A 26,671-nucleotide genomic window follows, 5' to 3' on the forward strand; every position below is an offset into this window, starting at 1 on the left:
TGAAATCCATTACCACAATTGCTGTAACGTGCTAAGGTTCACAGCGCTATCACCCAGTGCTCTCCTCACAAAAAAGTTCCCGTGTGATTTAAGTCTGGGAGATATTTCTTCTCTTGAGAAACTGATTTCTTCTCCCCTTGCATTTCTCTTTCTACTTTGAAAGCTTGGTAACTCTAAGATGAGTCTGAAGTTGAATCTAAGAAACCATAATAACACTAATTTGTGCAGAGAGATTTTCTCTTGGTCCTAATTTTCTATTTGTATTTAGCAAAGTTGATTAGTTATCTGTAACCGCAAGTTTTCTTATATTCTATATTAGGAGACAATCAGGATATACATAAATTTAATAAGTAAATGCTAAGCACTCACTATGTTTACATAACTGAAGTAATTGTTTAGTCCCAACAATTCTATGAAAGTAAACATTCTCAAATGCAAACCTGTGTTACTCTCTGACTAGAACTTGAGGATGAAGTCTAAGCTCCGTGTATAATTGGCCACTGGATCCCTGAAAGTCCACACACTTTGTTTCTCTCTTTCCTTCCCTCTAAAGAACGTTCTGGCAGGCTGCTCTTAATCTTTTGAGATTTAGAATAGGTAAATTAGACAAAGACAGGACCAGAGAAGGACAAAGAGTTAATGAAAGTAAGTGAATGTATAAAGAGATACAAGAGAAAGAGGAGAGGAAAGAACAGATAGATGGGCACTGGATGCCAAGACAACAGGGAATGACAGATGCATGGGCAGTCTTGAGGTGTCAGAAAACAGTAAAAATAGAAAGTAGGATTTGGAGGGGAAAATGAGGATTTTAACATTTTTTGAAAAATACAAATAAATATCAGAGCTACTTAGTGGCTTTCTGTGACAGGACTCAGCTCATAAAGAAACTGGGTGTGTGGGACCCTGGGTTCTATTCGGAGTACATAAGTAAAATGCACCCCCCCCCCACCTTTTTTTATTTGGCCATTATGGCCTTTCCTTACCCCACCACACTCACTCTGGCTCTATGAGTTGCTTGTGGTTCACAGAGCACATCACTTTTTTCTCACATATGAGTCTTTGCATTTGTCAAACATTGTTCTGTCTACTTAGCACTCACACTTATCCCCTCTTTTACACCCACCTAAGGCCTAAAGCTTCTTCAAAATCAGCTTAAATATTTACCTGCAGGAAACCTCCATTCCTATTCCTCCTAAAGTGTCAGGTCTGATAGATGCTTATCTGCATAACACTGAGAAGGCACAGGCCTGCTTTATCAGTCACTTTACTTCTGTCTCTCCCACGGGGCTGCGCTCCACTGAGGCAGGATGGTGCGTAGCAGGAAAATAAGCAATGTCCCCAGTGAAACAAGGAGAAGGGAAACGCATGGCATCTGGAACTCAGGAGTGGTTCTAAAACTAAACCTCCTTCTAAGACACGTCTAGGACAGTGTTCTCGGACATTAGTGGCCATTAGCATCCCCTGAAGCACTTGTTCAGGTTCAAGTTGATTGCACAGTCCACCCTCAGAGTTTCTTTCTAATGGACAGGTCTGGGGTGAGGTCTAAGCATTTTCATTTCTAACAAGCTCCCAAGCAGTGTGATGTGAGGGTGTGGAGGGCACACTTCTCCAAGCCCCGCCCTGAATTCTTTTCATTTTTGTTTTCCTATCTTCCTCCTTCCAGATTCTAAGCACCGATCACTGGCAGGAAGTGACTTTGTGCACTTTGACTCCTCTCTGTGCCCATTCTCTTATTCTAGACCCTCAGAAAGTAATGAAATAGCTGCTCACCCCATTGGCGGCCGTTTTGTGGAGTGGTGAAGGATGCACAGGGTCCAAAGACAGAGCTGAATCCAAGTTTTACTTCTGCCCTTTACAAACTATGGCCTCAGCAAGTTAACTAATTTCTGTATGCAAAGTACTCTACACAGTGCCCACATAAAGATGATTGTAATCATAGTCAGTTACTAGCATTATTGTCGGTGGTCTCTTCAGGGGAGATGTGCTTTCCTGATCTGCTTCCTTCAGTCCTCTCTTCATTATACACTCTCATTTAATGTAAATAAATACAGTCCATGAAGCTGTACAGCTTTGAGAGTCCCAGGTGTTTCTGTAAAGGTTTCAGAAGTGCTAGCAACCTCTCCACCCCAGCGCACCTCCTTCATCTCCGACAAAGCAGCAGAATTCTCCATTCCCTGGAGCTGGGGTGAAGCATCCTATCGGGGTAGATTGGACCTAGCTGAGCACCTTCAGTTGAAATTGTAGGTGTCCAGAAGTGGAAAAGAAAATAGAGAAATGCCACGTAAACATAGGGGAGGAGGTCATGGTGCAGGTAAGTTATCTCTGAAGTAAAGGAATTGTACCCATAGAGCAGAAAATCTATGTGAGTCAAGACAAAGTCACTGTCAGAGAGACGAAGACTAGTGGACAAGCTCCCAAGCTGCTATCTGGGGTCAGAGACCCTTCTCATGAGGTTCTGTGAGGCCTTCTGAAACTAGGCAAGTGTTGAAAGAAGCAGATTTCCTCCAGATTTCTGCAAACCAACCTAAGTCAAAGAAGGGCTGGAGCCTTAACCAAATGCTGCTTTCTTAGCTTCAATTACATTCCCTGTTTTACTAATGAGAAGAGCTTAAAACACACTTCAGGAATCAAATAGTCAAGTTTTCTTATTCTACTAGTAAAGGCAAAGACCCAGTCAAATACACTAAGTAGCACAGCCAGAAATGAATCCAAGTGTTTTAATCCCAAGCTCATTTTTTCTACTGTACTGTATTTTCTCACACTCTAGTTCATCTTCTACCATCTCCAATCTATTCATTTCCCAGTCAAGCCAAAGAACAAATTCTTACCTATTTCAGCCAGTCTCAAAATGTCCAATTTCTCAAACAGTTCTTTTTTGAGGCCCACTTGCTTTCTCATTTAAGGGTCTTGGACTCTTATGAGAGAGAGAGACGAAAAGACACATATAGAAACTATGAAGAAATTACAAGAGAAAATAGCAGAGTGTCTAGTCAATGTCATACTACCTCACAAATTCTGAGGAGAATTCTGGGAGCCTTGGGGATCCAGGCTCCCAGAGCCAGCCCTGCTGCTTACCAGCTCTCAGCCTTGGCTCCACATTAGAGAAGTGTTTGGGGAGGTTTTCAAATTCCCCATGACCAGACCAATTAAATCAGAATTTCTGAATAGGAAACTCAGATGGGAGGATTGTTAAGGTTTCCCAGGTGATTCCAATGTGTAGAATCACTGAACTAACAAGCCATATGTTAATTCATCTCCCAGATTCTAAGGCTGATGAGCTGGTACACAAGCTTCCTGGGTGGGGAACAGCTGTGTATGTGAGAGAGGGCAGTGCTTGGGGGGTAAGAAGTGAAATTAAACAGCCACCCAGTAGGGGATAAAGTCACGTTTTAATGTTAAAATAAAGCCTTCAATTTTACCAAATCTACTTTTGCTTCTTTTCCAGATTTTTTCCTCTGCTTCTGTTTCATAAAATTATAGAGTCGAAGTAACAATGCTTTTGGGATCAATGCCGTTCATCATTAGATGGGGATGTCGTACCTTTTCTTAAGTCTTCAGTGAACCCACGGAGCTGCAATGAATTACGTTTGCTCTGTTCATCCGTCAGTTAAGCTGGTTGCCTGATCCATTGGCTCTTCTTTCCACTCCTTCAGACCTCCTGTGGAGACTCACTTAAGTGATCATGTTCATGGATGTAATCTTGGAAGGCTTCATGAGAGAAGCATTTGCCTGGAAGGCATTTAACTATTACCACCTCAATAAAAGTATAGTGTGGGTGTTATCAGCTGACAAGGACCTATACAGCAGAAAAGAATTAAGAAGGAAGCTCAGAAAAAGAGTTAAGAAGGGAGGAGAAAACACAGAGGTAGGAAACTACAATATGTTTGGAAACCTGTGCTATTTATTATACTGGAACCACGTGAATATACACCTCAGCATTTCTCTTTGATTCTAGGTGAGCAAATGGGACTGTTTCACATGTCCCTTCATAAATGAGTTAGCAGAGGCAATATGGTGTAATGAAAGATATCAGGGCTTGAAACTGGGTTCAAGTTTCATCTCTCCCACGATCTAGTCCTATCTATGTCCGTGGGAAACCGTTTCTAATCTTCCTTAGCCTCCACTCACTCTCCTGTAAAATAGGGATAATAATACCTACCTCACAGGGCTGCCCTAAAGATTACTGTTCTTATATGTCAGTACCTAGTAGGGTGAGTGGACATAATGGGCACGCGAGCAATTTTGGCAATGAGAGGACAAATCACGGCCATTGCGTTCATGACAGCAGCAGTTGTCATCGGGTCCTATCAACGGAGACTGGTTAGCTTGTACCCCAACCGAAAGCTCTCACTTTATTTCATTTAACTTATGTCTTATTTTGTGAAGGTTTGACATAAATAATATCCATATGTATGAAATTGAAACTTATAGTTATAATCAAACTTCATTTAAGAAAGTCCCTTTAATTTCTGGTTTTAAGATACTGGAATACTATGAGAAAGTTTAAGCAAATTTTCTTAATCCTGAAAGGTTAATCAAATGACCTCTGATTTTTAAAGCAAAGGGGAAAAAGAAATCAATTCTTTAATGAATGCAATATGCAGAAATAAAGAAATTATTATAAAAGGTAAAAATGTGCAGTCAAGAGAAAAGTTTTGCCATATATGTGAAGAAATAACCTATTCTTTAGCAGGATATTTAGTAAAGTAAAAAATGACCCAACACGACCTGGCAGAAAGGTGCATAACTTCACCCCGGTTGTGAGTGTATCAGGCAAATGACTAATAACTGCATAAATTATTTTTTATATCAAAGAAAAGTGTTAAATAGCTGTATGACCTTATATTTCTCTTCATCTCTCTGAGCAGCATTTTCCTCATCAGTAAAGTTGAGATAATAATAATGAGGCTATTGTCACGTGTAGAATTATTAGCTGGTGTTATACCTAAAGCACTTAATATAGAGCCTATCCCTTTGTTGTTGCTGTCTATCACTTTTATCTCTGCTGCTCGGATTAAAGTGATTTGGTAGGGAGATTTGAAGACATATCAGAAAATAATAATCCTCCCAGTTTCTAATGCCTGATGCAGTTGCAAGATTTGGGTGACTTTGGAGGTACGCCAGAGGCTCCTGGTGTCCTCACGCATTCTCAGTTTGTAAGTAGGAACTGCAGAATGCAGGGAGGTACTTAATAGGAGTTCTGGGTTTTGATCAAGTGAGTTGGTTATATTAAGGAATGACAGCTCTTGTCAACTCTCATGATTTTTTTCTAAAATGTTTTGATCAGAAAGCCGTTACAAAGGTTTTTAATTTCTTCTAACAATGGGACATCCTTTCTAATTAGTTGTCGAAGTAGCCTTGTCATGTCTCTGAACAGCACTTGGGGACTGTGTGAGTTGTTAAGGGGACTAGCACACAGGAGCGTAGCACAGTGGAGTTTGCCTGTTGGGACATTCATCCTCAAGCAACAGCCTGGGCAGGCTTCGCAAAGGGCATAGCAGGCCTTTCTGTTTGTTATTGTTGTTGTTGTTGTTTAAATTTATTCACTGGATATTTCTTAAGCACTTAGGAGTGACCAGCTGCTATAACAAACAACCCTGAAATGTTAATTGGTTTGATGCTACATGATTTAGTTCTCATACATAAAATCACATCAGACATTTGAATCCGGTCAGCAGCTTTCATTCAAGCAATGACGAAAGTCCCAGACAGTTCCACGAGTGACTCCACCATGTCCTAGGATCTCTTCAGAATCCTCTGCTCCATATCCTACCTGCAGCCAGACAACAGGCCAAAAGAAAGAGACCTCAGAGAATTGAGTTCCTGACTCTTAGCCGCCTCAGCTTACAGTAGATACATTTCACTTCCATCCTACAGTAAATGGTCCCACTTTGGTGCAATGGAAGCTGGGAAAAGTAGCTAGGTAGCCACTTCCCAGAAGCAAGTGTACACTGTGGAAGTGAGGATGGGTGTGATTCTGTGTTGCTCAGCTAACTGTCACTGCCAGAGGCACGCAGGTGCTGGGGATAGATTGATTTTTAAAAAAATGAGTGTATCTCTCATCATGGAGCTTACAGTCTAATTCCTTTTTACTCTAAAAAAGGGGGTCTCTCCTAATGAATCAGTGGGCTGAATTGCCTTTTATCAACTTTACTTTCATCTGTCTGTATTGTAGAACTACATGTCCCACAATCCCTTTCCAGTATCAGGTTTAGTTTCTGCGAACGAGGCATTCACAAAGATTTGAAGAGAAGCCATTTTTCTCAGCAGCAGCTGCTTGCAGGCAGATGAGGTCATTGTTGGCAGCACTCCTTGGCTTTCAGTGCCTCTCCCAGGAATCACCTGCTGATAGCAGGCAGCTGAGATCATCAGCTGACGCTTCCAGCAACTGCAGCCGTCCTCCTGAGAAGAACCCACTTCAGGACTCCTTGTAACTGGGGTCACTGATAGTGGCTGTCCCGACACCCTGCACTTTTAAATTTGATGGAAAATAGTCTTCCAGACCTCCTCTCGCTCCGCAGTTTCAATGCTCTACATTAATTTTCTTCCTACTCAAAATACTGGAGTGATTACTGTTTTCTGACAAAATCTGATATATGCCAGGTCTTATGGTAAATAATAAAGAACACAACTGACATGCCAAATAGATAAACTTCTGCCTTTATCATGCTTATTTTTAATAAGCTCAGTGAAAACATATTATAAAACATAATAAACCAATAAGTGCATATATTCTGACAAGTACTTTAAAGAAAATCTATAGGGCGCTATGAGATTGTCCAACAAGAGGACTTTTTTCAAGAGGGGTAAACTAAGAGTTGGGGTGAGTGGACTCCCACCATCACCATCAGGTTAGAAAGGGAAAAAGAAAATCAGGAGTAACTCGATGCTACATTACCAGTAGAGAGAATTCGGCAGAATCCTTGGAAGTATGTGACTAATTAAATGTTAATGCTCCTGAATGTTAATGATGCAATGACATCACAAGAGGGGTCAAAGTTTATCAAGGTCATGATAAATATCTTCCAGAGACAATAAACCCTACTTTGTTTTTATGTAATAGGACAAAATACTTCATATTAGCTATATCATTCAAGGATTTGGAACATCAGTAAAATGAAAAAAACATTTGACTATAAATATAATTTTAATATAAGTAAATATTGATATTTTAGACACAGGATCAAGTAAAACTGAGTAGAAAATTGCTCTGGGTAGTTCTGGTCACGAAAAGATGGTGCTGCCCTGGTTGGGTGGCTCAGTCGGTTGGAGCGTCATCCCCATACACGAAAAGTTTGCAGGTTCAGTCCCCAGTCAGAGCACATACCCAGGATGAGGGTTCCGTCCCCAGTCAGGGCACGAGGACAGGTATGGGAAGCAACCAATCAATGTTTCCCTCTTACATCTCTCTCTCTCTCAACCTTTCTCTCTCACCCTCTTCCCTCTCCCTTTTCTTCCTTCCTCTCTAAAATCAATAAACATATCCTCAGAGTATTAAAAAAAAAAGAAAGACAAAATAGTGCATATATTCTTCCCACACATTAATTGCATTTGTCAGTCAATGACTAAAATACTTATTCATTTAATGTTTTACAAACTAATCTAGATTTGGGGAAGACCATCAGCATTCACTAATGGAATATGTATTGATTGTATAAAAATTCTAAGATATAATTATGAGCTCCATTTTTCAGTATTATTGCTAATGTTAATATAGTTCACAATAAATTATTAACACTCTACTAGGAGCTTGGGGAAAAAATCATGCATAGGCAACCACTGGGTTCCATGTTAACCACAACTAGAACATAGAAAACATTTATATAAGTCTGCTTGGCTCTGTAGTCTATGTCTTCAACATTCAGGAATAGGTCTCTTAATTCACCTGTTTCCAATCTCTGAATATAATCAAGGATATTTCCTATAATTCTGTCCAGTAGTTCAAAGCTCAGCATCTGGCCAGTCTAGCTACCTGCCCTATAGTGTCATCGCACAGAACCAGACACCAGCCCTTTTCTTTATAAACAAGCTTCCGGAATATACTTACCTACTCAACAAATATTTATTGAACACCATATGCGTGTTGTACCCCAGAAATAACTGGAGAGGTCTTACATGATCCCTACCCTGGTGGAGATTGAAGGTGTAGGGGTGGAAGGAAGTAAAAAGTGACTAATCCAAACTTGAAAACTTTGAGTTTCCCAGAATAAAACGCCTTCTAATCAAGACGTAAAGCAGAGAAGTGTTGAACTCATTTTTACCAGGTGCCACATCAGCCTCGAGGTTGCCTTCAAAGGGCCGAATGTAATTTTAGGACTGTATAAATGTAACTACTCCTTAACTAGGGGCAAGGAGCTCAGCACGGCCACTGGTAGAAACAAGGTGCCAGGCCGGATAAAATAAGGTGGAGGGCCGAATTTGGCCCGAGGGCCTTGAGTTTGCCACCTGTGACCTAAAGGATGCTAAAAGAATTATCCTGGCACAGAAAAAAGGTAAAATTATCTGGCAGAAGAAACAGCCTTCAGAGACCTGGAAGTAAGAAAAACCATGGCAGGTGTCCTATTGGAGAAACCAGAAAGAGTTCAGTGTGACAGCACTGAGTGATATAACATTGGAGGTCAGAGAATTAAGAAGGACGAGACTTTGCAGGACCTGGTAGGCCATGTTAGAGAGTTTGTCTTTTAAGAACAATTTGGAGCCATTGAAGTGTGTAAGTCGGGAAAATGGTAGGAAAATTTTTACATTTTGGAAATTTCATTTTGGCTGCCATGTGGAGAATGGAAAAGAATAAGAGGAAAACAGAGGGAGGAGGATCCATGAAGAAGATTATTGCCATAATTCAACTAAAAAATTATGCTAGTTTAATCTACAGCAGTGAGTCTTTATCTGGACTTACTGATTCCTATTGAGTTTCATTTAGAATTGGGTTCCTTCCTTACCCCTCCTATCCCTTTCTAAATGTTCAAGTCCTACTCCAAATTAGTCTCAATAGCTGGACTTCTACTGCGTGATGCCAAATAAACCTGAAAGCAACTGATTGTCAGGCTGTCCCTCTGCTGACTGCTTTAACGATGTGTTTCCGGTTGTGCTGTTCTCCCCACGGGGACCTGTATTTCTTGCCTGCCTTTCCCTAAATAACTCCTATTTTTCTGATACTAAGAACTTGTAATCTGCTGTCATTCCTCTGTAAAACTGCGTGGTCTCCAACTCCTGACCATGTTACCGTGCTCCCCCTATGACCTAAACTCCAATTAAAACCCTGGTGGCAGCGTGAACTCGAAGATGCATTGACATAGATCTTGGAGTCTTGAACCTGCCCTGACCTACAGTCCACAGACTGAGGTCTGATGTCATAGAAATTTACTAAACCAGCATTTAATAGCTATTTTGACCTGAATAGGCAAATTTATCTTTTTAATATCATGAGAGCAATTATAAGTTTACAGGTACATTGATTCATTCATTCAATTGTTACTGAAGGTCAGCCCTGTGCTTAGAATTTTGCTAACCTCTGGAAAGGATGAAAATGGCAAATGGCACATAATTCTTTCTTCCAAGAAGTTAGGCTGGTTGAGAAGCCAAAGAATATAAACACTGAACATTTAGCTAATAATATAATATAATTATCTCAAGATGATAGATACTGATTTAATTGGAATGCTTACTATGTGCCAGGCTGTGAGCCAAATGCATGACATGTCATATATTTTTAATTATTATAATTACCCTGCAAAGCTGGTATTATCATTTCAGTTAACAAAAGAAAGTGGAGGAGGAGGGTAATAAGACTCAGGGGAGGTAGGTGAGTTGTCCAAGATTGTACAGATGGTAAGTATTAGAAGTGGATTACATCCCCAGTCTGTTTACCACAGGGGATTTGCTCTATACCTGTAAGCTGTGGGTGCTTGCCTTCTGATGCTCATGAATCACTTTATGTCCTAGTCTGAAACACATTATGTTCCATTAACATAGGTTCAGAAAAAAGGAATATGGTTGGATGAACAAAGACAAGGAGGGCTGAATGCTTTCAACTTTTATGGTAATTCCAATTATTTATTGTGGCTGAGTAAAACACTGTCTTAAGAGAAGTTATATTAGTTGAAATAACATGTAAAAGTATTCTGAGGCTGCATTGAGCTCAACAGGAAAGAATACCATCTTTAATTTGTGATGTCTGCCCATATCACTAGGAGAGACTCCACTAGGAGAGAATTCTCTGAAACACCAAGAAACATTCTAATAATCTAAAACGTTCTTGCCCATCCTGCATTTAATAGCTTGCCTCACTGGGGGTGATGCTTCTCCCATTGAGAATCCATGTTTTAGATGTAGTGCAAAGTGGGAAGTGGGAAGTGACTAGAGGTCCCAGGGAGGTAGAAGGTACATTCAGACAGTCTGAGGCAATGACAAATAAGGGGCCATGAGTTCAGAGGGAAAGGAGAAAGTTGAAAATAGGAGGTAGGTAGATGTACTATAATGAAGATCTGATACAAGGTATGAAAAATTCTCATTAATGCCCACAATTATCCAACACACTTTTTTGTCTCTATGTTTGGACTATACATTTTTCTGGACAGGTATAAAGTTTGGGCAGCATGATAACTCACGATAATACCAATTTTAAAATGACTACATATTTTCAATATCAAGGTTGTGCATGTCACTCATTCCTCCAAAATAGATAGCTGCCAATTCTATATGGGAGATACAATGAAGATGTTAAAAATTATCTATAGCATGTCATAGCTTCATTTCTAGGCTATAAAATCTAATAAAGCAAGCACCAGGCCACCATGGGCTCCCCCCTTATTTTGGCCTTCCTTGCATGTCCACTACACAGGTGCCTGTATGGGCGGTAAAATTAGGGATTGACACTAGAGAAAGATGTACACTGAAATGTAGGGGAAAGGTTATTGGGTGTCATTTTCTATAAATGGAGATTTGTGTGAATAAGATTCAAATATTGTCCAGGTTTTTGCTCTTAATTCAAGAGCACAAGTATCCCAGCCAAGTGACAAAATATTCCAGTGCTCTGGGTAGATCTATCCTCGTAGTAAAGATGGATAGCACAGCTTCACAACGATTAAACAGCATCATTTAACTTAATTTATCCTGATGCAAGCAAATTTCTGATTTAAATTTAGCTTCACAAATAGGCTCTTCTAACCAAAAGGACTCCTCAACTGAACAGCTGTGTTAGGTTTTCCTGTCAGTCAATAGTGATATTTTTCATTGAAAATTTATTATCTAGCATTCTAGATTTTAAATAAGTCCATTGCATGCACTTGAAATACAGTATGTTATACATCTAAACCTATATATTCCTCCCACTTTCCCACCTGCTCATTTGTTTCCCATCAATATAAATAGCTTTTCTATCCTCTCATATCAGCTAAACCAAATGCTGGGAACTTCTCTGAGAATCCCTGCTCTCCTTGACCCTTGCATCAGCCGGACCACTGTGGCCTGTCACTTCTCCCATGGAACACTTCAACACCGTTGCTACCGTCTCAGTTCCTCATCAGTTCTTCCCAAACCCTATGAAGTTCCCTCTACCATGTATTACTCTTTCAAACCAATGATTGCCTTCAACAGAACTTTTAAAATTCTTACTGACATGACCAAAATAGCTAAACCAAAAAGGGAACGCACTGGCTCACGCAACAAAGACTGGTGAGAGCAGTTCCAGCCTCAGCTGCAGTTGGGTCTATAGACTTAAGCTTATTTTGCATTTTTTTCTCCTTCCCTCAGCTCTGGTTTTGTCAATACATTGGACCCATTCTCACCTACTGCAGGCAGACCTTCCCCACATGGTAAGAATGGCAGATATGGAGATGCACTGGCCAAAACCCTCTTCCAGACAGGACCCCTAGCCAGCATCAGGGAATACAGCAAGCCCCCAGCCCCCAGCTCTCTGATGCCTTATCTGCATGCAGGGTACCACCTCACTTGAGATCACACCTTTCTCATGGTAGCACATACCTGGTGACTGATTGAAGCTGGCCAGCCACTTTAGGTCCCTGCAGAACACCAATGGGCTTTATTCACCCCAGAGCTCCCTGACAGGTTGGTTGAGGCTTTGCCAAACCTGCAGTGCAATCTACTATGTGTCTTTTCCCTTTCTTTTACAGGGGTTGATCCCCAATAAACACCTGCACCCCAAACTCCATTTCTGTCTACTTCCAGAGAACCCAGCATCATCCGTGGGTGGCATGGCCTAAGTGACGGGACTTCACAGTGCCATAGCTCCATGATGCCAGAACCAGGACTCAGCCTTCCCCTCTGGCTCTGATTAAGGATAGCTTCTGATTGGCCCTACTTGGTACACATATCATTCCCTGGAGTAGTTATTAGAACCATAGAGCTAGGGACTGTGTCTAACCCCCACCAAGACCACACGGAGCAAGGAGGAAAGAGATATGTAAAGGAAGGAAGAGGATGTCTTTTGAAATCTTCTGTGCATCCAACTGAGAGCTCTTTCTAAAACCTAGATCTAAATCTGTTTTTCTTTTGTTAAACATAAGCTTTCCCCATTGCTTGTGGCAGAATATTGGTGAAAAACATTCATCATAACACAAAACACTCTAAAGGACACAGATTCAGCAAATATTTTTTGTGGGGCATATTCCTTAGGAATGCTTTCTGACTCAAATAGAGGTTGCATTTGCATAAGACACCCAGAGGAATGCAGCTGCCGCCTTTGGTTCAGCTGCTGCCGTGCATCACGTCCACATCCTGGCAGTTCTCGTGGTTGCAACAAGTTTTCCAAGGGTTTAGCCATCATGATTTCATTTAAAACAGGACAAAGTGGGGAGGAAGGAGACACACCCAAACTTCCCCCAAGCCACCCCACACACACACATATGCTCACAAACCCACCAGGTTTCTCCTGACAGTTTATGGGCCAGAAATGAGTCACCTGAAAGCCCCTAGCTTCAGGGGAACGGACAGAAAGTAAGGCTCTGCAGGAGTCATCAAGGGAGAACGGTGGGAATTTAAACAAGGTAAGAGGCAAAGTGAGACCATGAGAGGGTAAAGAATGGACAATGCAAAGGCTGTAGAATTGGAGGTTGCAGTGAGGCAAAGGAATGTTTGGAGTCAGAGCACCCAATGGAAGAAATGAGGATGATAAGGAGTGATGAGCACAGCAGGTAGCTTGAAAAGGAGATTGTGGGATAGCTTGAAGTCATTTGTAACCACAAGGCATAAGGTAGGGGCACAGGAGTCTGGAGCTAAGTGGAGGAGTGATCGTAGAGGACACGGGGTGGCCAGCAAGTGCCTGCCACGGAGCAGACACGACTAAAGGAATGGTAAACTCTGACAGTCGGTATTACCTGCAGTCTTGATGTCTCCCCTGAGATTGAGCCATCTTGTCAAAAATCCTTCTCCTCTCTAAGGTCCTGTAGGTGCCTAAGGTCAACAAGCTCAAAGGCCAAATCCCAGTCCCTCAGTTTTGAGCACTCCGCGGTGCTCGTGCGTTCTCCGGTGAGCTCAGGGCCCCCGCCAAGTCAGCCAGAAGTCTGGTCCTCCCTGACCCCTTCTCTTTCTTGCTGCCTGCGCATTACCAGGTACAAGCAATGACTGTTGAGAATTCTTACTGTTTCTTCTCTTCCTCTGATATCTTGGTCAAACATACATCACGTTTCCTGAGGACTTTTGAAATAATTTCCTTATATGGAAATAATTTTTTTTAACTTTTTTTAATTAAAATTTTCTCAAAACAGTAAAAGTGACATGTGAACCCCAATCTGTGAATCTAGGGAAAGAGGTAGAAAGTACCACCCCTTCCTCCTGTCGATGCAATCTGAATAAGTGGTTATCGATCTTTCATACATTAACAACATGCATAATTAGTCATTTATAGGGCTATTTCTACTGATATTTCTTTTTATAAAATAGGATAGACCCATATGCCTTACGTGCTCATTTACAGGGTCCTCAAACCAGCATCTAACACACTGACGTATCCCAGTAATTTATGGGTTATGTTTCCATTATCTTGTTCTCTTTGTTCATCATAGTAATCACTGCTTTGATCACATACTCATTTGCCCATTAGATTCTTAGTCAAGGCGTCCATCCTCACAGTGCACTCTTGTTCACGGATATGTCTCTACAACCTAGAGCAAGGTCTAGTGTCAAGTAGAAGTTTTTTGAACGAGTGCACGGATACTTAATAGCAATAGCAAATAATGTGCCAGTGGAATAAGAGCTGAAATTTGAGAATGCACTGTGGGCCAGTGCTACCAGGCCAGACGATGCGCCTCTGTGTATTGTCTCCTTTGCTATTCAGTACCTAGGAAGCAGGGAGCCTTCTTGTAACTGCATTTTACAGAGAGGGAATTGAAGCTTAGAGACCTTGTTCCCGGCTCAGAAGTGGTGACTGCCAGGGTGAGGGATCCTGGATCCTAACCGAGGTCTATCTAATTCCCTTCTCTTGGTGACCATGGAACTGACTATTTTATAAATGAATTACCTCTATAAAGTTTGAGCATATTTCAAAATTTTTCTGAAATATACTTTGTTACTTACTTGCACTTTATTAGAGAATATTTTTCCTAGTCTTTATTTTTATTGAGGTATAATTGACATAGCACTACACTGGTTTACAACATAACGGTTTAATATTTGAACATGTGAAATGATCACGAGTCTCAACAGTCATCATCGTGCCTCGTTACAACGTTTTTCCTTGCGTTGAGAACTTTTAAGATTTACTCTCATCAACATGTAAATATTCGATACCGTATTATTAACTATAGTTGCCATGCCGTGCATTACATTCCCATGACTTATTTTATAACAGGAAGTTTGTACTTTTTGACCCTATTCATCCACTTCACCACCCCCTATTGCCTGCCTTCAGCAGCCACTGATGTCAATCTGTTCTCTGTATTTTTTATGGGGGAAGGAGGGTCTTGCTTTTTAATTTTCTTGATTTCACATTTCACATAGAGGTGAGATCGTGCATTATTTGTCATTCTTTGACTCAGCATAATTCCCTGAAGATTCACCCATATTGTTGCAAACAGCAGGATTTCCAACTTCTTATGGCTGAATAACATTTTGTTCTGAACACACATGCACATCACACTTTCTTCATTCATTCATCAAAGGACCTTAGGTTGTTTTCATGTCTTGAGTATTGTGAGTAATGCTACAATGAACATGGAAGTACAGATATCTTTTTGAATCAGTCTTTTCATCTCCTTGAGATAAATACTCAGAAGAGGAATTGCTGGAATATATGGCAGTTCTGCTTTTAATTTTTTGAGAAACCTCCCTACTATTTTCACAGTGGCTACGTGAGTTTATAATCCCACCAATAGTGCACAAGGGTTCCCTTTTCTCCACATCCTTGTCAACACTTGTTATTTTTTGTCTTTTTGATAATAGCCACTCTGTAAGGTGATATATCATTGTGGCTTGAATTTGCATTTCCCTGATGACTAATGATTTGGAGCATATTTTTCATTTACCTGTTGACCATCTGTACGTCTTCTTTGGAAAAAAAAATGTCTACTCAGATCCTCTGCCCATTCTTAATCAGTTTTTTTGTTTTGAATTGTATGAGTTCTTTATATATTTTAGACATTAAACCTTTATCAGCTACACAATTTGCAAATGTTTTCTCCCATTTGCTGGTTTGCCTTTTCATTTCATTGATGATTTCCTTTGCTGTAAAGCAGCTTTTTAGTTTGCTGAATTCCCATATTTTTTATTACTATTAGAGCTTCTAAGAGGGCATTTTTTATTGAGCAAGAGGGGGACTCACAGAAAACAGCTCAGCACTTCTCCTTCCTGAAGCTTCTCTGTTCTCTGCTGTGGCCTGTGGAATATAAACTTTACTATAAACTCTTTGTCATTATGAGAATTGTTAATTATCTATGATTTTTTTTGAGACAGGGCTTTAAATAACTGAACAATATTTTTATCTGGCCAACAAATCAAATAATTAATGTTAATGTTTTCACTCCAATAAACCCTACTTTCAAGAACAAGTTTATTCTATTAAGTATATTTTGCCCTAGGCCTAAGGCAGCTATGACAGGGTATGCAAATAAAATCCCCTCTTTCCTATTTTCTACCTATATGAACTAACATGAAGAATCTTTTGGGTTTTTTTGCCAGGTTGGAGTGAGAGTTAGAGGATTCCTGTCATTATTCCTTATACACAATAAATGATCCCTGAACTGCTTTCTAAAGAAATGCGGAATGCACAGCAGTGTTATGTTGGACTAGATTTCTCTCTCTCCTTCTCTCTCTCTCTCTCTCAAATTAATGTAGAAGAAAAAGATGGGAGATGGGGCAGGGATAAAGAGTCTTGAAAAGGAATGAGGTGGAAATTTCATTCTTTTACTAGGTAGTGTGTCATTAAGTCCCCCATACAGAAAAGAGTTAGCACAGCAGACCCGATTTCTAGCCTTTGAAAGTCTTGATTACAAAAGTTGACCCCCTAGTTATAGTGTCTAGGAACTTGGGTTTCTAGATGGAGGGTTCTCACTTTTTCTATAACTGTTAAAAATGGTTCACTTTTCTTAAAATGTGGAAAAAATATAGTTTACCCTGAATGCCTGCTTTTCTTCTGAGAGTTTGGAATTTGGGTGCCAAGAAAAGGGTACCTTCATGACCAGCCTCCAAAAACCCTGTGATCTGAGTTTTTAAACAAGCTTTCCTGGTTGGGAACGGCCAGTAATGCATTGTCACAAATGCTTGTTGGGGGAATTAGGGGAACCATGTGAGACTCCACGAGGAGAGAATTCTCTGAAGCATGTCCAGAGAATTGCCCAGAAGTCTGATTTTCCCCAGACTTAACCTCATGTGCCTTTTCCTTTGATTGATTCGCTTTGTGTCTTTTGCTATAATAAATCATAGCTGTGAATATGAGTATATGCTGGTCTTGTGAGCTCTCCAAGTAAATCACCAAACCTGGGAGTGATCTTGGAGACCTCAACATAGCACCTATTGGCTTTTACTAAAAATATTTAGTTCAGCACTCATCTATTGAGTCCTTACTATGTGCCCAAGAATTTTTTAAACACTAGTATTATAATAACAAAAAAGGTAGATTCCTAATAAGAAACCCATGGTTCAGTGGTATGGTTCTCACTCAAGGCTGATTTTATCTTCCAGGGGATAATGTCTGGGGATAGTTTTGATTTGTCACCACTGGGAAAGTGCTACTGACATCAAGTGGATAAAAGTCAAAAACATTGCTAAACATCCTACATCATAAACAGAACAGCCTTCTGCTCCCTACCCCCCCCCACCACACAACAAAGAATTATGAAGTCTAAAATGTCAATCATCAAGGCTGAGAAACTGTGATCTAGTGGTAGAAACAGACAATTTTAACAGAATGTGAAACCGTTCATTGACTTTCTCACTTCCAGGGATCTTGTCCCCTGTCTTACCTTAGCCTCTCATTCACAAAACTGGGATTGTCCACCATCATATTTTCATTTTCTTTCACCCCCCACCACTACTTCATATTTCCCCTGGTAAGGTTAAATTGCATAGTCAGTTACTGTAACTATTCCCTTTTATAACCTCCTATACCCCCATATCTAGTTCCTTTTGAAGGCCTCACTTGGCCAACCACAATGTAATTAAATCTAAGTCAGTGCGTAATCCAGTCCCTCAGTGCAGCTGACCTTGACTGGTTTCACTTTGAATTCATGATGGCTAACCATCAAGTGTGCCCTGCATGCTGCCTGAGCATCATATCTCTGCAGTCGCTCCATGTTTGTGGCTCTCCGGCTAGCCCACTGTGATACAATGTCTTCTGCAGTTTTGTCGATTGATCATATTCTTTCCTCACCTTCATGCCTTGCCCTGTCCCCAAGTGCATGTTGGGAAACCTGGCAAAGTACAGAGCATTGAAAAGGGCGGGGAAGGGAGGATGCAGGCAACACATTTTTAGCAAACAAATTATCTTCCTATTATCTTCCTGGAAATATACCCCACGCCCAGATAGGCCCAAAGGTATTAATATGGCTACATACTTTTCCTCAGCCCCAAATAACCAGGCACAAAAGAAAAGAAATATGCCTACTTAATAATGTAACTGGTACTACTAATAAAGATAAGAGCTACATTGCAGCTGAATTGCATATTTTTTTACCAGATGCAGAAATTTTAATATTGTCTTATGTTTAACTGTTTATTGTTCAGGGAGGGATTTGGGGCTAATATGTGTCCAAATCATTTTCCTTTTTTTTTTTATCTATTAATACCCACATTTTGGGTATTTTAGAGATCATTGGTATCCCTACTAAAGGAGGAGAAAAATAAATAGAAAAGGAACTAAAATTCAAATTTATTCATTGTTTGTCCATATAACTTTGATAGTTCAGAGAAATTAAGATAGGGATAGAAAACCAGCAGACAAGGCAAGATGCTGAAACCAGTTATTAGAAATGAAATATGACACCTGACCTATGGAATTCCTTTGTAGTATTCTCTGTATGGTAGGTCAGTTTCTCTGTCAAAGGGTAACATATATTCTCAGCTCAGAGCACTTCACATGTGTGACAGTTAGAGTGGGAGAGGATGGGATGGAAATGAACCAGGAGAGTGAATTACACACATGTTAAAGATGCTCCTGGCAAGCTGTAAATTATGAAACAGTCATTTATAAAAGAGTCCATAATTGCTACAGGAATTTCTATTTTAATCATCAGGAGACAGATTCAATAAAATATTTTTTTAAAAATATCAGCATCAGCTTATATAAGATTCTCCCTCCCTTCTCAAATCAATTATTGGTTATTCTCTATTGATGACTAAGAAATGATAGCAACTTAATTAGCTATTTTTTCACTGAAGATAATCACATTGCTTTGATTCAAACACACCCAGGAGGTGTGTGTGGCTGCAACATAGATTTTAAAGAATTCCAAACCAACCCCTGTGGTTCAAATAAAATCACAATATAAAATACCATTTTCACTCCTACTTGAGAAAATTAAATCTTGTTTTAATACAAAAAAATTATGGTTCTGCTCTACAGTTACTATATTAGACCGAAAATTTATGTGAAAAAACATTAAAACTAACAAGCAAGATAGAGACAGAGTCATAGAGAGCAGGCTGAGAGCTCTGGTTGAGGACGGGGTGGGAGGTGGCTCGGGGGTGGAGGGCTCAAGCAAAAAGGGAAAAAAAGAGAAAGAACTCATGGACAAGGACAAACGGTGTGCTGATGGTGAGGGAAGGAATGGGTGAAGGTAGAAGAGGGTATAGGAGGGGTAATTTTAATGGAAAAGTACAATAAAAAATCAACTTAACAAAAAGATTAGTTGTGTTTATATGAAGTGTGAGCTTGCCTGAACCAGCAATATCAATGACCAAATATCATCCAGATGGAAAGACTAATCATAAATTTTAAAACACAAATCAGTTGTTAGACATGTTAATTTTTTTCTCTTCTTCCTAACTCAATGAACTATTTTTGTGTTCTTATTTGCTGTGACTTAAAATTTAATTTATAAAATAAAATTATATTATTTTGGTTATTGAATAATGCCTTAAAGAGCAAAACAGATCACTGTAAGTCAGAACAGTCCAAGATTTTTTTTTTCAGATATTCAGACAGAAAAAGTGAAAAAAAAACCCCACTAAGTTTAGGCTTTTTTTTTTCTGTTTGCTAGCCATTCCAACTGAATCACCTAGGTTAGCTATTAGATTTTCAGTAATTTTACTGGCCTTTGTTTTCCCAAGTTTTAATTTTGAAATTTTGTATGAGGTATGTATAGAAAAAGTCCAGCCACTGTTAATACAATGAGAACGGTTCATGTAATAGCCACGTAAACTGGCAGCCAAGGAGAGTGGACTGGAATGTGCATCAACAGTGATGACTTCACTGTGCTAGTCCGTGGGGGTGGGAGACGCCATCCAGTGAGCATGTGCACTGTGTGGCCATCACATTCAAAATGACTGAGTGAGTAGAGCAATGAATCTGCATCAGATTTTGTGTTAAGCTTGAACATTCCTCCTTGGAAACTATGCAAACAATTTGGATGATTCAGAAAGCTGCAGCTATGGGCAACTGGTGATTAGCTGCTTCATCACAACAACACGCCTGCTCACGCATCACATCTTGTGCAGAGTTTGTGGCAAAACATCAAATCACCCAGATGATTCACGCCCCCACAGCCCAGATTTGGTGCCCAGTGACTTCTGGCTTTTCCTGAAATGAAAATCACCTTTGAAAGTGAAGAGATTTCAGACCACCAATAAAAGTTAGGAAAATACAACAGGGCAGGTGATGGCGAACAAGAGAACTGTGTGAGGTCCCAAAGCACCTACTTTGAAGGGCACTGAGGTGTCATTGTCCTGTGTGCAATGTTTCTTGTATCTTGTGTCTTCTTCAGTAACTGTCTCTATTTTTCATAGTACATGACTGTATACCTTCTGGGCAGACCCCATATTTCTCCCTAATGTAGTTTAATTGTTTGTACCTATTCAGAGGAGGAAGAGTCATATCATTGTAGTGAGCACTGTGAGGAAATGTCAAGTTCATGTAGACAAACGTCTTTTCCCCACTGGATCTACATTCTAATAAGAATAAGTCATGACTATTGAAATAACTGCAAAGTAAGGTAGAAATAGATGCTTGGGGAAGAGTTGTGCACATAAAGGAGCATTAAAATTCAGAAAATTGATATGTGAATCCTACATAGGAAGATTGAAGTAGACATATAGAGACAGAGAAAGAGCTGAACCTTAAAGGATAGGTAGGGTTTACACATGCTGGGATAGGAAAATGGCCAGACATAACTGTATAAAATGATCAAATTTAGTAACTGATAGCAGTTTATATATTCTTGTCTCTCTCCAAGTTTTGGCGACCTCACACTCATTTGGAAAAGCGCAGTGTGGCTCATTCAGTATTAGTGTGCTGTCCAGCAGTGCCTTCTTGGTGGCGGTAGACACAGGAATGCACTATCCAGATTGCTACTCACAGCAGCTCCGACGCCGAGGCGTATCTCCATCTTCACTGGCTGGTTCCATGGGAACAAACTGATGTGCCGGTAAATGGTCTGCAGAACATGACCCCTTCGCTAAAGAGAGAGAGCACCTGGTAGTCTATTCACAACAGGAATGGCAAAATGAGAACTCACCCTTTTTTGTCATAGAAATGTCTTTTAACCTTCACTTAGCCTTCTGAGTAGCATGTGATTGTCGCTGGAGACTGTAATGTTAGAATGATAAAGAAGAAATGATATGCACAAAAGGTAGGTTTCTATTAAAACAATTTTATAATTTATAAAAAAATTTTAAGCTGGCTCATATTCTCTGTCAATTTGATTACCTAGAGCTCTGTAAAACAGTCCTATAAATTTCAGAACTAGATTTTGAGTGTTACTCTTCACGAAGAAGACGGCAATTTTATAGATGAGAATATTTTTATAATTCTTTCTAATCATAATGTAAAACCCAGAAACCCTAAAGAAAAAGATGGACACATTTGACTACATAAAACCACAATACTTTTATGTGAAAAGATTTTATAAACAAAGGTAAAAGATACTACAAACTGGAGGAAAACATTTTCAACATGTATGATAGAGAGTAAATATCACTTTACATAGAAAGCCCTTACAAATTATTTTTTAAATAACATAACCACCAGTAAGCATATGAAACTATTCCCATTACTAATATTCAATTCCAATTTAAATGAGAAGAAATTGATGTTACTTATAAGACAATCAAGATTTAAAAGAATAATAATATCCAGTATTGGTAAATGTAAGGAAAAATTAGCACAATCATTCATTTTTGTGCAATTATAAATTCCCACAACATTTAGTAAGCTATTTAGTAGTATTTCTCAAAATAAAGGTGCACAAATGCTTTGACCCAGTAATTCTAAGATTTTATCCTACGTTAATACAGACACATGTAATCATTCAAATATAATCATCTTAACAGTGTTTGTTCTTGCAAAAAATTAGAAACAACTTAAAATTTTCTCAATAGAAATTAATTAAATAAATTACCATAACTTATTATAAAAAGCATGTATCCATTTTGTAATTTCAAGAAAAACTTCATATTGGAAGGGTAGAGGAGGAAAGAGAAAAAATGTTTAAAATGTTAAATTTGAAAATAAACTTTGCTATAAATTATAAAACTCTGTGACATGAAAGGTGAAAGAACTGTCCATCATGAACCCCCCTAGCACAAGTTGCCACTGTTAACAATTTTGCGTGTATCCTTTCAGAAGTGTCCTGTGTATATTTTGATACCATGGCCAACTCTGATCTTACTAAACCATGATATAGTTAAAATTGGTTTTAAATCTTATAACAAGATACTAAAGTAAACAGCACCCAAATAATTGCTCATCTTTAGTGTACAGCATTCACAAGAACTAAAGTCACAGCCGAGGCAGAGGTGTTGTGCGGGGCAGCATTGACTTCCCACTCGTGCCCGTCCCTGTGGCAGGGTGGGCACCACACACAGCACAGGCGGTGCAGCGTCCTGAGCCATAAACTTGTCCATGCATCCTGGTTCCACCTCAACTGTTATAAATGATTTGCTTCCTTATTTTAGACCAATAACATTTTATCATCTCCATAACCTCCTCTTCTTGCAGCTGCTCTTTTTTATTCCCAGCAGCCCTGCCTTCTTCTCCCCCTTTATAATCCAAAAGTTTGTTTAAGATTTTTAAATTACACAAATGTTTAAGAATGATTGGAACAATTGCTATGAGTGTTTAGGCTCCTGACTGACCCACAATTCCCATTTAAACTATCCAGTAACTGGAATTAGCTCAATTTATTATTTTCTTTTGAGTTGACCTGTCTTCCTTCACTGCCTGTGAGACTCTCTTCACCTCCCTCCACCTCCTCTTTCTTCTCTGCTTCCTCTCCCTCTGTCTCCTTTCCTCTCCCCTTCTTTCCCTCCCTACCATTCCTGCCCCCCCCCCACCATCCCCAGCAACCCTACCTCCTCTTCCCAGAAAGCTTCAGCTACCCTATGTGTTCAAACAGAACCTGAGTACTGTGCTGGGAACTAAAACACAATGTGTTCAACGTTTTAACAAGAAAAGATCGTGAGCACAATTGTTCTTCATTATCTTTCTGGCTGCAGCCTAGCCTAGAGCAAGAAGGGAACCCTGTAACCAGAGGGGGAAAATCTTTCACTTGCAGAATTTAGGCTTGTATATGGTGCCTTCTGTATAAAGGAACCTCTTTGCTTTGATCATTATCTTGTTAAATTTTTTGAAACATCCTGTAGCTTTCAGTTATACCATAATGATCTCATTATCAATAACTCCTTGTCCCCATGCACTTCTCATCTCTGCAGTGATTCAGTCATTTGCATCTGTCCAGTTGTTACCCTTGCCTCATTTCTGTTTTCAAACATTCCTTTGGCTGTGCATCATGCACAATCAAGATACTGACTCTTTAGGGGAAGAGGGTTGGGGGGCTGGGTGAAAAAGGTGAAGAGATTAAGAAAACAAAACAAAACCAGACTCATAGACATAGACAACATTATGGTGATTAGCAGAGGAAGGGTGGTGAAAGGAGGGTAAAGGGGGGATAAATGGTGACAAAAGGAGACTTGACTTTGCCTGGTGAAGACACACTACAATATACAGGTGACACATTATAGAATTGTACACCTGAAACCTAATGATTTCATTAACCAATGTCACCCCAATCAATTCAATAAAAGTTAAATAAATAAATGAATAAAAGCAGCATGAAACAAGTCTTCAGTCATAATGATAAAAAGTCAGTGCATGCCAAGGATGTGAATAAAGGGGAACCCTTTTGCACTGTTGGTGGGAATGCAGATTGGTGCAGCCACTGTGGAGAACATTATGGAGATACCTCGAAAAATTAAAAATGTAACTACCTTTTGACCCAGTTTTCCCCCTACTGGGAATATATCCAAAGAAACCCAAAACACCAATTCAAAAGAACAGAAGCACCCCTATTTTCGCTGCAGCATTATTTACAATTGTCAAGGTACAGAAGCAGCCCAAGTGTCCATCGCTAGATAAAATAACTATGGGACATTTACACAGTGGAATACTACTCAGCCATAAAAAAGAAAATTTCACCCCTTTCTATGGCATGGATGTGATAGGGGACTCGAGAGCTGGAAAACTTTAAGGTAAATAGTTAATAAGCTAGTGGGTAGTGCATATGTTAAAGTTATTGTTTCAGGAACTGCAGGTAGGGCCCACCACTCCCTGGAGAGAGAGCTGACCTCCTGGGGCACAGCTGGAGACATCCGAGCCATTGTGTTCTAAATTTCCCTGAATTTCAAAACCCCTCACCACACTCTCTTCTCTGTTGTAAAAAAGCTGGTTTGAAAGGAAATGCAAGACGGTCCATTATGGTACAAACTTGTCATCTTTTCAGATTGCTGGCCATCTGAATAAAGCGCCCATAAAGATCCAATCCCTGTCTCTGCTTATTGGGTCTGGTGTGTGACAGGCAGCACACACGCTGGCTTTTCCGGTTTCAGATGGACCTGGAGGACATTATGCTGAATGAAACAAGCCAGTCAGAGAACGACAAGTACCATATGATTTCACTCATGTGTGGAATCTAATGAACAAACTGAACTAACGAGGAAAACAGAGATGGACTCATAGATGGAGAGCAGGATGACAGCTATTGGGGGGGGGCATGGTTGGGGCATGTTTAGGGCATGGAGAGACGGAAATAAAAGGGAAAATGACTCAGGGACATGAATAACAGTATGGTGATTGTTAGGGGCAGAGGGGTATGGAGAAAAATACAGTAAAAAAGATAAAATCAAATATTAAATTAAAAGAAAGTCAATTCATTTTAAAGACCTAAATATGAGTATTTATGTCTGTACCTAATTAACAGACTTTCAAAACTTATGGAGCAAAAATCGACTTGAATTCAAAATAAATAGACAATCGTATAAAAATAGTCAGATTTTAATATGACCCATTCACTGATTGATAGATTAAGCAAAAAAAGCAAGAATATATAAAAGTTACATAACACTACTAATCAACATTTACATTTATGAAACACCTGCAAAATATATAGTGTTTATGTGTACAAGGGGCATTTAATGAAAATAGATCATATTCAGGTAAATAAAGCAAGTCAGAAATTTTTCAGTGCATTGAAATTATGCAGAATATCCTCTCTTGCCACAGTGAAATTATGCTAATAAACAGTAACAAAAAGGAAATGAGAAAACACTTAATTGTTTGGAAATTTAGCATCTCATTTTAAGGACCTTAGTTGCAGAGAAAATCATAGGGAAATTAGAAATGATCTGAATTGAGTAAAAATAAAATATAACATAATAAAATTTAGTTAATAAAATTTCTATTTACAGCAGTGCTTAATAGAAAACTTAAAGAATTTACATGAGAAAAAGATTTCAAATAAAACTAACTTTCTACCTCAGGAAACTAGAAAAATTAAGATCAAATTAAATCCAAAGAAAGTAAAAGGAAGATATATATATATATATTTTTAAAGAAATAAATAAGAAAGAAAAGATACAAACAATTGAGAGATCAACAAAGCTACAGCAGATCTGGGGATGCAAAGTGCAGCATAGGAAATACAGTTAACAGTATTGTAATAATTATGCACAGTGTCAGATGGGACCTAGACCTACTGGGGTGATAACTTCATAAGGAATACGAATATCTAATCACTGTGTTGGATGCCTGAAACTAAAGTAATATTGTGTGTCAACTGCAATTGAAAAATAAATTTCAAAAACTGAAAGAAAAAAAAATTCTTTGTGTTTACCATATCTCTTGATTACATCATTTTCTCTTGTGTTTGATTTAATTTCACAGTGTTTTGTTCATCATGGCTCCTAAGTATACAAACTCTACTGCTGATGTTGCCAGTAAGAGGCCACATTAAGCAATCGGCCTGGAAACAGAATTAAAAGTGATTAAGAACTACGAAGGTGGAAAATCAGTGGTGGTCACTGCTTGCCAGTCGGGTATGTCCCATTCCACCATGGCAATGACCTTGAAGAACAAGAACAAAGTGATGCAAGTTGTTAAAGTGTCTGCCTCATGGTGAAGGGCCTGTGTCAGACCTGGAGAAACGTACAATGACCTGGACTGGAGACCAGAAGGAGGAGCATATTTCCCTTAGTGTCATGACGATCACGGCCAGAGCAAAAGGTTTGTTTGGGATGTTGGACGAAGAGCCTGGAACCAACTGTGATACTGAATTGACTGCTAGCTCTCGGTGGTTTAAATAATTTGAGAATCATTATTTATTTCGTAATGTAAAAGTGAGTGGTTAGTCTTTGAATGCTGATATGCAGGCAGCAGAAGAATTTTTGGAAGCTCTCGATAAGCTGATTCTGGAAGGAAATTACTTGCCAGAGCAAATATTCAATATGGATCGAAGCTCCCTATTCTGAAATGTGATGCCTGAAAGGACTTTCATCCATAAAAAGGCCAAGCTCATGCCAGGATTCAAGGCTTTTAAGGACAGGTTAACAGTCTTGCATGGGGCAATGCCCCTTCAGACTGCAGATGGGAACCCTCCGTGATCCGGCCCCAGGAGAACCCCGGGCCTTCCAGCACGTTGATAAACACACACTGCCAGTGCGCTGCAGGAGCAATAAGAAGTCACGGATGGTCAAGCCCTTTTTCCAAGATGCCCTCCTGAATTGCTATGCCAGC

General features: G+C 39.5%; 1 long non-coding RNA gene across 12 annotated transcripts in view; it reads left to right on the forward strand.

The window, feature by feature from the left end:
* Window positions 1-26,459, forward strand: part of LOC123478123 (uncharacterized) — a 70,071-nt gene extending 43,612 nt beyond the window's left edge. For 11 of the 12 annotated variants that reach the window (XR_008426664.1, XR_008426666.1, XR_008426668.1 and 8 more), the window contains one exon: window positions 3,446-7,210. This is a non-coding gene — a long non-coding RNA (uncharacterized lncRNA). Of the gene's footprint in view, window positions 1-3,445; window positions 7,211-25,822 lie in introns of those variants that run through there. The other variant, XR_008426671.1, reaches the window with a different exon arrangement.
* The last annotated feature ends 212 nt before the right edge of the window (window positions 26,460-26,671 follow it).

Source organism: Desmodus rotundus, chromosome 4 (assembly GCF_022682495.2).
Source record: "Desmodus rotundus isolate HL8 chromosome 4, HLdesRot8A.1, whole genome shotgun sequence".
Classification (NCBI taxonomy): Eukaryota; Metazoa; Chordata; class Mammalia; order Chiroptera; family Phyllostomidae; genus Desmodus; species Desmodus rotundus.